We start from the raw sequence: 10,855 nt of genomic DNA, 5'->3' as shown, positions 1-10,855 counted from the left end.
GGACTAGGGCCATTCCCCACAGAATGTCCGGGACTTGCAGGTTCCTTGGTGGAAGAGTGGGGTAACATCTCACAGCAAGAACTGGCAAATCTGGTGCAGTCCATGAGGAGGAGATGCACTGCAGTACTTAATGCAGCTGGGGGCCACACCAGATACTGACTGTTACTTTTGATTTTGACCCCCCCCCCACCCCCTTTGTTCAGGGACACATTATTCCATATCTGTTAGTCACGTCTGTGGAATTTGTTCAGTTTATGTCTGTTGTTATGTTATGTTTGTTATATTCCTACAAATATTTACACACTTTTTTGGTTACTACATGATTCCATATGTGTTATTTCATAGTTTTGATGTCTTCACTATTATTCTACAGAGTTGAAAATAGGAAAAATATAGAAAAACCCTTGAATAAGTAGGCGCGTCCAAACTTTTGACTGGTAATGTAGCTAATAGATGCTCCATCATTGAATTTGTGTTGATGAGCCGTCCTCCCCTCAGCAGCCTCCACTGGTCTGCTTGTATATTTAGCAATGAATCTGGCGATAGGAACATCGCTGAAAGACGTCCAGTGGCACTGTCGAACAAGGACAACCATATACCTACAACTACACAAACGTATAGTGCGATCAGTATAGCATAGAGTCTTTGCAAAATTCCACAAAGCAGGACTACATGTATTTTTAGATCTCCCCCCATCAATACACCGGAAGCCATCACAGGGTGTATCACCCAAAGACCTGACCTGCCTTGCTCCTGGGCAATTATGTGTGAAACACATCTGAATGTCCTAGAAATGCCTGGAAAACATGCCCAGATTCCCCCAGGGTGAAATTCCCTTTTAATCCAAGCCAAACAAACAGTGACAAATGACAGCATCCTGGCTGGCAGGAAAAGAGTGGTCAGGTAGTTAAAAGCTACTTCTCTCTTCCCTAACTGCTCTTTGTTGCATTGAAGAGAATTTACTGTGAGGGTAACTGTTTTTACTGAAATGTTTGACTTTTTCGGAAAGCACAGGCTTAGGGAGTTATTGGAAAATATTGCTCACAACAAAAAGAGGGAATTATTTCCCATCTGCGTCTGGCATGGCTCTATTGGAGCTGAGCACTGTGTGCTGTACTGTGTGACTGGGGCATGAACCTCAGGCTGATTCACCGTGACTATGGTTGGGTCACGGAGGGCTAGCGTGTTCTTGGCGGCAGCAGAAGGAAGGAATAACCAAGACCGACAGGGCAGCAGGGTTGGGCTCAATTCCATTTTAATTCAGTCAATTCAGGATATAAACTGAAAATCGATGACCGAGAACCTTACAGGGCAGCCTTACCACCAGAGCTTTCCTCTGATCCACGGAGGGGCAAAGAACAGGGAACCACAGGGCGAAGGTTACACAGGGTGTACGTGTATGTTCATATTGTGAATCTGCGAGTCCAGGAAGGAAGCGGCCATTGCCACAGTAGAGCATGAATGAATACATACATACGTCTGGCACATCATTTCTTTCTAGCTGCTAGTCTCAAGGCTGTGTTTTAGCCACAAAGCCGCTCTAGCCTTTTGGGGGCCCTAAGCGAGATTTGGTTGGGGGGCCCCCCACCTCACAGCAAAACAAAATGTTGTGGTCCCCCTCTTGACAGTGGACAAAAAAAAAGTAAATTTCATGCAATTCACATTTTCTTGCCATGGGGAGTGGAGAAAACGTTGCAGTTTTAAAGGCACAGGACAGGCAAAAATAAGATATTAGGTATACCACCCCGTTCATGAAAATGGTTCAATACTACAGACAGTGAGTCACTTGGCTTGCTATATAAAGCAGGCAGACAGGCATCAAGGCATTTAGTTACTGTTCGAATGAATGTTAGAATGGGCAAAACGAGTGACCTAAGCGACTAAGTGTGGTATGATCGACCGTGCCAGGCGCGCAAGTTCCAGTATCTCAGAAACGGCTAGCCTCCTGGGCTTTTCACGTATGCCGGTGTCTAGGGTTTATCGAGAAAGTTGCGACAAACTAAAAACATCCAGTCAGCAGCAGTCCTGTGGGCAAAAACAGGTCGAAGGAGAATGGCAGAAATCGTGCAAGCTAACAGCCGGGCCACAAACAGGCATGGGTGTACCTAATAAACTGGCAAATACAGCAGCCGTCCCCGTGTCCAGCTCTGTTTTCTCAGTTTAGGCATCTTATTTTTTTTAAACATCACTAGTTGCTGTGGTTGTATGTGCATGAACGGTGCGTGTGTGTGCATGTAAATGTGTTTAGTCCAATAGTAAAAGCTAAATGCACATTTCCATTTGACCCTCTTATCACAGCTGGAGGCCAACAGCAGTGGCGACGGTGGAGGGGAAAATTATACATGTACAAGTGCATACATTAATTAACTCTAATTTGGCATAACAAACACCTCATTTAATTACACAGAGCGAAGTTTAACAGTGGAGCCACCCAATTAGATTAAGATAGAGAGAGAGAGAGAGAGAGAGAGAGAGAGAGAGAGAGAGAGAGAGAGAGAGAGAGAGAGAGAGAGAGAGAGAGAGAGAGAGAGAGAGAGAGAGAGAGAGAGAGAGAGAGAGAGAGAGAGAGAGAGAAAAGCCAATCCCTATTTTTATTCTGCTAGTGTGTTGTTAGTGAAACATGTGGAGCCAGCTTGTAGGCCATAGTTATTTGATTATCTGTGCCCCTGAAAGCCCCATCCCTCATGCTGGTTTCAATTCCATAACCTTTCAGATCACAGCATAATGAGTCAAAATGGCTCGCACATGCACATTATTCCCCGACGAATCATTTTTCCACCCAACCAATTTACTCCCATGATTCAATATTTTTTTCCCAATGTGAGTCAAAGCCAGGGGTGCCAGGCAAGGCAGTGTTTTGGAGTGTGAGTGTGTGTACATGCACATTGGGTGTTTAGACCATGGTTCTGGGGAGCTGTCCAGTGTGTGTGTGTCTATGTGTGTGTGTGATGCTATATTCATGCAAGTGAGGGTGCACAGAAACACGACCCTGCGCTGGAGCCATTAGCTGTTCTATTAAATCTCAGGGGAGTTAAAAGGACAGGCTTTAACGGCAGGTATTTCCTGTCTCTTGATCTTGGGAGGCAGAACTCATTTCTGCCAGTGCTGGTTCAGCCTTCATAACAAGTTGCGGTTTGATGCCAACAGTTTATTATTCAATTTTATTTCGGGTGTGTGTGCATTGGGGGTGGGAGGGAGAAAGGGGAATGGAGAGGGTCCAAAGACCAAAAGGAGACCAAAAGGAAAGAAAGAAAGAAACACAAGGAACATTAGTTTGAGTTGAGAGTGGGTGTCTGGTTGGAGAGGACTCAGAGGAGAGCCACAGCCAAAAGCTTTCTCAGCCGTTCATTATATACCCTCTCCCCTCTCCTGCCTCAACTCCACTCCCACACATGGTGAAAGTGTCTGTAAGCATCTTGTGTTTTTCTCTTGTTTTCTTTTTGAAGCCTCTCAGAGCTTCTTAAGCTTGAGGAGGTATTTTGGAGGTGGTTTTGACTGTGAGGAAAACAGGATGTGAGCTTTTAAGACCACACTAAAGGGGTTTATGGAGGGGGGACATTGTTCAGGCGTGTTCCTAGCCTTGTATACAAGGGGAACATTGAAACACCCCAGTGGTTAAGATGTGAGGGCAAATTTATTGGACTCACATGGGTGATTTTTTTTTGTCAAACCTAATAGCAATTTGCTCCTCATTCAGGCTGACTGCTTCAGGGAAAAGGCATATTGAGTACTTGAGTAATTGGTGTACATTGGAAAATGTGGTAGAGCATTGTGACATTTCAGTGAGTGTAACTTGTTGAGCAATATTTAACGTGTTGAGCAATATTTCATTGTTACCATGTTTGTGTAGATTGCCTAGTTGGAATCATCACACAATTTGTGGTGTGGTGCATGACTTCTCCACCCTGTAACAAAAAAAATATCTTGATATTTTTTTAAACATACGAAAAATGACTGAACTTGCTTGGAACTACATAAGTGGAGACCTTGGATACCACAGTCAGGCCCAACGGTCCGAGGCTGCAGCAACACAGTGGTGTGAAAGCCTCTGCTAACCCATCACTCTGTATGACAGGTTCAAACCGCAACTTATTGTGCTGTATAATCAACCTACATATATCTCTGACAGACATACTTACCCCACCAGGCACACCACCAGGGGTCTCTTCACAGTCCCCAATTACAAAACAAATTCTAGGCAACGCAGAGTATTGTATAGAACTATGATCACATAGAACTCCCTTCTATCTCAAATTACTCAAATTAAAAATGACTTTAAAGCAAAATTTGCTTTAAAAACACACCACTTCACAACATAACGACTATCTGACCTAGTTAACCTAGTTAAGGCATATAGTATGTGTATGAAGTAATGTATGTATGCATGTAAGCCTGTAATTTCTATGTTAATGTTTTAAAATGTATGTAAATTGTAAAGTATTTTTGTCTCAAATGTCTTTTTCGTTATGTGTCGGACCCCAGGAAGACTAGCTGTCGCCATTGGCGTTGGCTAATGGGGATCCCAATAATATCTAAAATGCACGGGAAACAGTAATCCTACTAATTTGAAGCAAGTTGAGGGATTTTATTAACTAACCTGACCTGTTCACTGGACGTGCTACCTTGTCCCGGACCTGCTGTTTTGGACTCTCTCTCTCTACCACACCTGCTGTCTCTAACTCTGAATGATCGGCTATGAAAAGCCAACTGACATTTATTCCTGAGGTGCTGACCTGTTGCACCCTCTACATCCACTGGGATTATTATTATCTGACCCGGCTGGTCATCTATGAATGTTTGAACATCTTGGCCATGTTCTGTTATAATCTCCATCCGGCACAGCCAGAAGAGGACTGGCCACCCCTCAGAGCCTGGTTCCTCTCTAGGTTTCTTCCTAGGTTCTGGCCTTTCTAGGGAGTTTTTCCTAGCCACCGTGTTTCTACATCTGCATTGCTTGCTGTTTGTTTTTTTTGGGCTGGGCTTCTGTACAGCACTTTGTGACATCGGCTGATGTAAAAAGGGCTTTATAAATACATTTGATTGATTGATTGACTAAGCTGTGAAATATGACATTAATAATGGTTATAAATGGCAGCTAGTGCAGCAGTATGGGCCAGGGCACTGGGGGACATGTCATGGCGGGACTCAGAGGAGGAATAGTATGGTGTGTGGAAAATAAAGTAGTCAAATTCATTCCCCACTCAGCCCCACCACCACCGCACCGCCAACTTGGCAGGGCCTGTTAATGAAATGTGAAAATAGTTGTGGCGTGTCGACTATGGGCATGGCGAAACCCTGCTCCATAAACTCATGATTAAACTGCTGTCCCCACGGTGTGGGCCTAATTCTATAAAGACACTCTGCTTTGCTTTGGTGGTAGGCGGCTTTACAGCGTTAGAGCCCAGAGACGAGTAGACAGACGGCGACACAGGGCTCTATTTTCGGCTGGCGCATAAGAATAATTTGGTGGGTGCTTATATTTGTCCTATTTCAAGTGTGTATTATACACGTGTCAGAATTGGAAATGTGTTTTTTTGCATATACCAACTCCCCCTGAGAGTGGGGTCACAGCCAGCCATTATCAATGGCATCCCTGGAGCAATTAGGGTTAAGTGCCTGCGTCAAAGGCACATTGACAGATTTTTCACCTTGTCAGCTCTGGGATTCAAACTAGAAACCTTTCAGTTACTGGCCCAACACTCTAACTGCTAGGCTACCTGCCCCCATGTCAATTGCACATTAGTTTGCAATTTCAGCATGTAAAAGCTGGTGCTCTGGTGTCTTAAGCCTGTCGCATGATTCCAAGTCGAAACGGTTCACGCATATATTAGGACAACATTTTGTGACGGTTTGTTCGTTTTGGTGTTCGGCATGTTTTTTTCCGGCTGTTCCCTCACACACATTTTTTTCATGAGGCAAGTCGAAGTTCGGTAGCCGAAGTCTACGCCCCTTTGTCGGTGATTGGTCAACAGTACTACTCCTAGGAGTGGGAACTATGGACAGGATTCTTCAATGAAGTGTTTGTTGTCATTTAATGAGAGATGCCTAGTTTTCATGCACATTTTGTTCACTTAAGAAATACTGTACCAAACATCTTAGTTAGATGTAAAACTACGCGACTAATACCTCTTTAGGAAAAATGTCAAAATGAATGACAGATTTCTTGATTTATCTTCAGACTATTCTGACTCTTTTGAGAAAGTGTATACTGGATACGCTAGGGCGTCTCAAGAGGGACATACAATAAATAAGGTATTTTAAGGGAGTATGCGAGGCACAGGCGTTCACGAGTTCTGCAAGGAACGAACCAAACCTAGTATGCAGGCGCGTTTAGTGGTAATCCGCTTGATAATGGCATGGATTATGTGAGCGGAAGCACAACCTATCTTAATCACCGAATCTTTATTAAAAGATCGGGAGCAGCAAAACAGGGAGCGGACATCCCCTTTTTATCTATGTATTGTGTGGGTCTACATTATTTTAGCCAGCTCCCGTTTTGGACGTGGTGAAAAACCCTCCATGTAGGCTACATGTGTCCATATGCCCATCAATAAACGAGAGATGAAAATATGCTGGTGACCCTTGTATTTAAAACGTATTTTACTGTAACAATTGCTTGTTTTCCATTTCAAGCCCTCCGTAGACTACCCTTAACCTAGGCCAGCAATCCGTTTAGTCTTTTTTATCCCTGTCGATTTTATGATATCATGCTTCTGACCCCAAGCTATTTAGAAATATTGTTTTTCTTAAAAAAAAAAAAGGGGGGGGGGGGGGTTGTTTCATTTGATTAACAACCAAACGTATTTGAATGATTCACCGTCCTGGAATTATGATGAGATTGTCCAGCTCGCATGCAATGGAATTTAGGAGCCATCTCCTATTTCTGGAGAAATGTGAATGAGATCTGTAAGAGGGTTCCATTATGTTTATAAAACATAATAGTTGGGAGCAGTATAACGGTGAGTGGACATTCTCTTTATATTGGATTTTTGTCCAGCTTGTGTGAAAAGTTAGGATTTTCGTAAAACCCTCAATTGTTGCCTTAATATTAGGCTATATGACCATGGGGAGCAATTATTGGGCATATAGGCCTAACTGTATTTAGACTATTTTAAAAAAGTTGTTTTGTTTTGAATCAAATTGTATTTGAATTATTCACTCTCTTTTTAGGACTTATCAATAGTGAATTTAATCTCGGTTTATTGACAACATTTTGGCATGTCCATGGCTCAGCCATAATGCAATTTACAGTAGGCCTAGCCCCTACACTAGTGTGAATGCTGTGTTTAACAATATGTTTCCGTATTGAAGCCATGGAATTACTTAGAACAATGTGGACTGCAAATATGTTCAGTGTATTTAGCAAATATGGGATAGGTCTACATTTTGTTATTTTGTTTCTGTAGGCTATTTAACAAACTAAGCTAAAACTGTCAAACATTTGAATTGGAACTGATGACATAGCAACACATTAAATACCATAAATACACAACACATATTTAGCCATGGAGCACGCTCTGATTAGCCAGTGAGGAGTCAAGTTTCCAACGTATTTATTCATCAAATAAATAAGCCCTTTCGCGCCACATAATTCCTGCAGTGAAAATAGCTCGAATATTTCTGTCACACCCTTGGTCCGATAGCGCTAACGCCAGTGCTAAGATTTACCATTGCGTTAGGTTCGCCTGCGTCTGTGGTAGAGATTTAACGGCAAGGCTTAATGTAAGATTTGAACCTGCGCACTGAAGAAGGCAAAAGCCGAAACGTCTGTGTATGTTACCCTCCTGATGCAGTAAAAATGATACAAATCGAAAAATGAAGAAGAAAGCTTTGAGTCAACATCGCACATTTTTTACTTAGGCTATGTGCATGAGATGTAACATTTAAACCACACACATTTTCGATGAGAAATGTGCATTTAATGACTCCACCACTGGCAGTCAGTGCCTGGGAAATAGTTAAGGGATGTTGTTCATTGTCACATGGCATTATGACTACCAACAGAACCTGATACCGCCCCCTGCTTTTCTTTCCAAAACGTCCCCCAACCCCCCTAGCCGCCCATCTCCCAGCTCAGAACCCCCAACCCCACACATCTTGCCTGCAGATGTGACGAAACCACAAACACTTCAAAGTGCCTCCCCTCAGACCAGCACCATACCCTGACGCCATCTGTAAATGTCCTGGACACAGTGCACGGAAAATATTAAACCCCCTCTGCTCTGCTCTCAATGGCCAGGCAAAAAACACAAACCCCCACAAACACCCACTAAAACATTTCAATGAGTCATCGTCCTGTCCCTCGCCACTGGTAACCACGGCAACAAAGGAAGGAGCCATCTCTTTTGTTGTCCGCAGGATAGTTACCCTTCCAGTCATCACATTATGAGATGCATACCTGGCCTATAGGAGTGGAACCATGTTGGTCTACAGAAACCTGATGACTGGTTGATTTTAGGCCAATTGGTTATGAGAGAGAATAAAAGAGAGATTTAGGGAGAGAGATTGGATGAGTGAAAATTTGAAGTGAAATATAATGGAGGAATGAGAATCAGAGAGATGGAGGAGGGAGAAAGAGAAAAAGCATGATTCTCCAGATGGATGTGTTTGTGAATTGTTTTAGTGAAGAGGGTCTCAAAGGCCTTTTCCTTCAGAGCCTCCCATAACTCTGCCAGATAATTGTATAATTGCTCTGGGCCCCTAAATAGCTCAATAACACAGAGCTATAATGTAGTGAGTGGTGGGCTGGAGCTGCTTGCCTTACTACACTATGAGGCCGCATCCTCTCTTGTCCCTGTGCTCGCTCCGTTTATCATGGAAGATGAAATACACTCGGTTTCTCCCAGGGGGTATTGGGAAAGGGGAAATATGGCCTCCTCTGATTCGCCATCCTGGAGAACTCTGACCTCCTGCTAAGGAAGGAAAATAAAATACCCTCCATAACGATCCTATTAAATTACTAGAGGGACTATGTCATAAGCCCTCAAGGTTCCAGAATGGGGTGAAAATGGCAGCCATATTGGTCAGGGAGAAATCCAACCAGTCTAATTGGAATGACTGGTAGTAGAGACATAATTCTGAATTTACTTATGCAGGAAAATAAAAGTAAGTATTGTGATATATCACAACTTAAAATATTGTCATATAATTATAAATGCAGTTTATGAGAGTTACAGTATATACACATTTTCTTTATGAATAGCCTCTAAAATATGTGTCTCAATTGGATTCATCTCAATACAATATCAGTACTTGTTGCATTTACAACTTGTCTAGGTCCTATCATCAACTGATTTCAGCCACTTGAATGGCTGTGGATTGACTGCAAAGTTTCAATGGAATGTTGGCCTATTGGCAGTTAATTAGAAACACTTATGGAATCATTCCACTTAAACTGGCTAGCTAGCTAACAAACATACTGTGCAGTTCAAATCTTAAAATGCATTATTTTACACTATATCTTATCACATGACTGGCAAACCATGGTTGACCAATTCCCTGACCAAAATGGCTGACCTTCATCCCATCCTAAGAACATTCATGTCCATTGTAGTATTCTAATGCCTCATTTTATGATCCCCTCTCTCTCTATCACCGCGGGCCAAACCATTGCAACTAGAGGATGAGGTCGGGAGGAGGAGAGATGGAGAGAGAGCAATGAGGCTCTCTCATTAAAGACTGGTGTTATTTGTTCTACATTCTTTTAAAAAGGGATACAAATGGGTTCTTCGTCTGTCTCCATAAGAGAACCCTTTTTGGTCCAGGTAAAACCCTTTTTGTGTTCCATGTAGAACCCTCTGCGGAAAGGGTTCTACATGGAACCAAAAAGGTTCTTATCAAATCAAATAATATGTTATTGGTCACATACACATGTTTAGCAGATGTTATTGCGGGTGTAGCAAAATGCTTGTGTTCCCATCTCCAACAGTGCAGTAGTATCTAACAATTCACAACAATGCACAGAAATCTAAAAGTAAAAAAATTGAACAAAGAAATATAAATGTTTTAAATATTAGATTGAGCAATGTCGGAGTGGCATTGACTAAAATAGACTAGAATAGAATACAGTACATAAACTCAGCAAAAAAAAGAAACGTCCACTCACTGTCAACTGTGTTTATTTTCAGCTAACTTAATATGTGTAAGTTAAATGTGTAAATATTTGTAGGAACCTAACAAGATTCAACAACTGAGACATAAACTGAAGAAGTTCCACAGACGTGACTAACAGAAATTGAATAATGTGTCGCTGAACAAAGGGGGTAGGGGGGGGGGGTCAAAATCAAAAGTAACAGTCAGTATCTGGTGTGGCCACCAGCTGCATTAAGTTCTGCAGTGCATCTCCTCCTCATGGACTGCACCAGATTTGCCAGTTCTTGCTGTGAGATGTTACCCCACTCTTCCACCAAGGCACCTGAAAGTTCCCGGACATTTCTGTGGGGAATGGCCCTAGCCCTCACCCTCCGATCCAACAGGTCCCAGACGTGCTCAATGGGATTAAGATCCTGGCTCCTCGCTGGTCATGGCAGAACACTGACATTCCTGTCTTGCAGGAAATCACGCACAAAACGAGCCGTATGGCTGGTGGCATTGTCATGCTGGAGGGTCATGTCAGGATGAGCCTGCAGGAAGGGTACCACATGAGGGAGGAGGATGTCTTCCCTATAACGTACAGCATTGAGATTGCCTGCAATGACAACAAGCACAGTCCGATGATGCTGTGACTCACCGCCCCAGACCATGACGAACCCTCCACCTCCAAATCGATCCCGCTCCAGAGTACAGGCCTCGGTGTAACGCTCATTCCTTCGACGATAAACGCAAATCCGACCATCACCCCTGGTGAGACAAAACC

The sequence above is a fragment of the Salvelinus alpinus genome, chromosome 6, assembly GCF_045679555.1.
Source record: "Salvelinus alpinus chromosome 6, SLU_Salpinus.1, whole genome shotgun sequence".
NCBI lineage: Eukaryota > Metazoa > Chordata > Actinopteri > Salmoniformes > Salmonidae > Salvelinus > Salvelinus alpinus.
Note: the sequence above shows the minus strand (reverse complement) of the source record.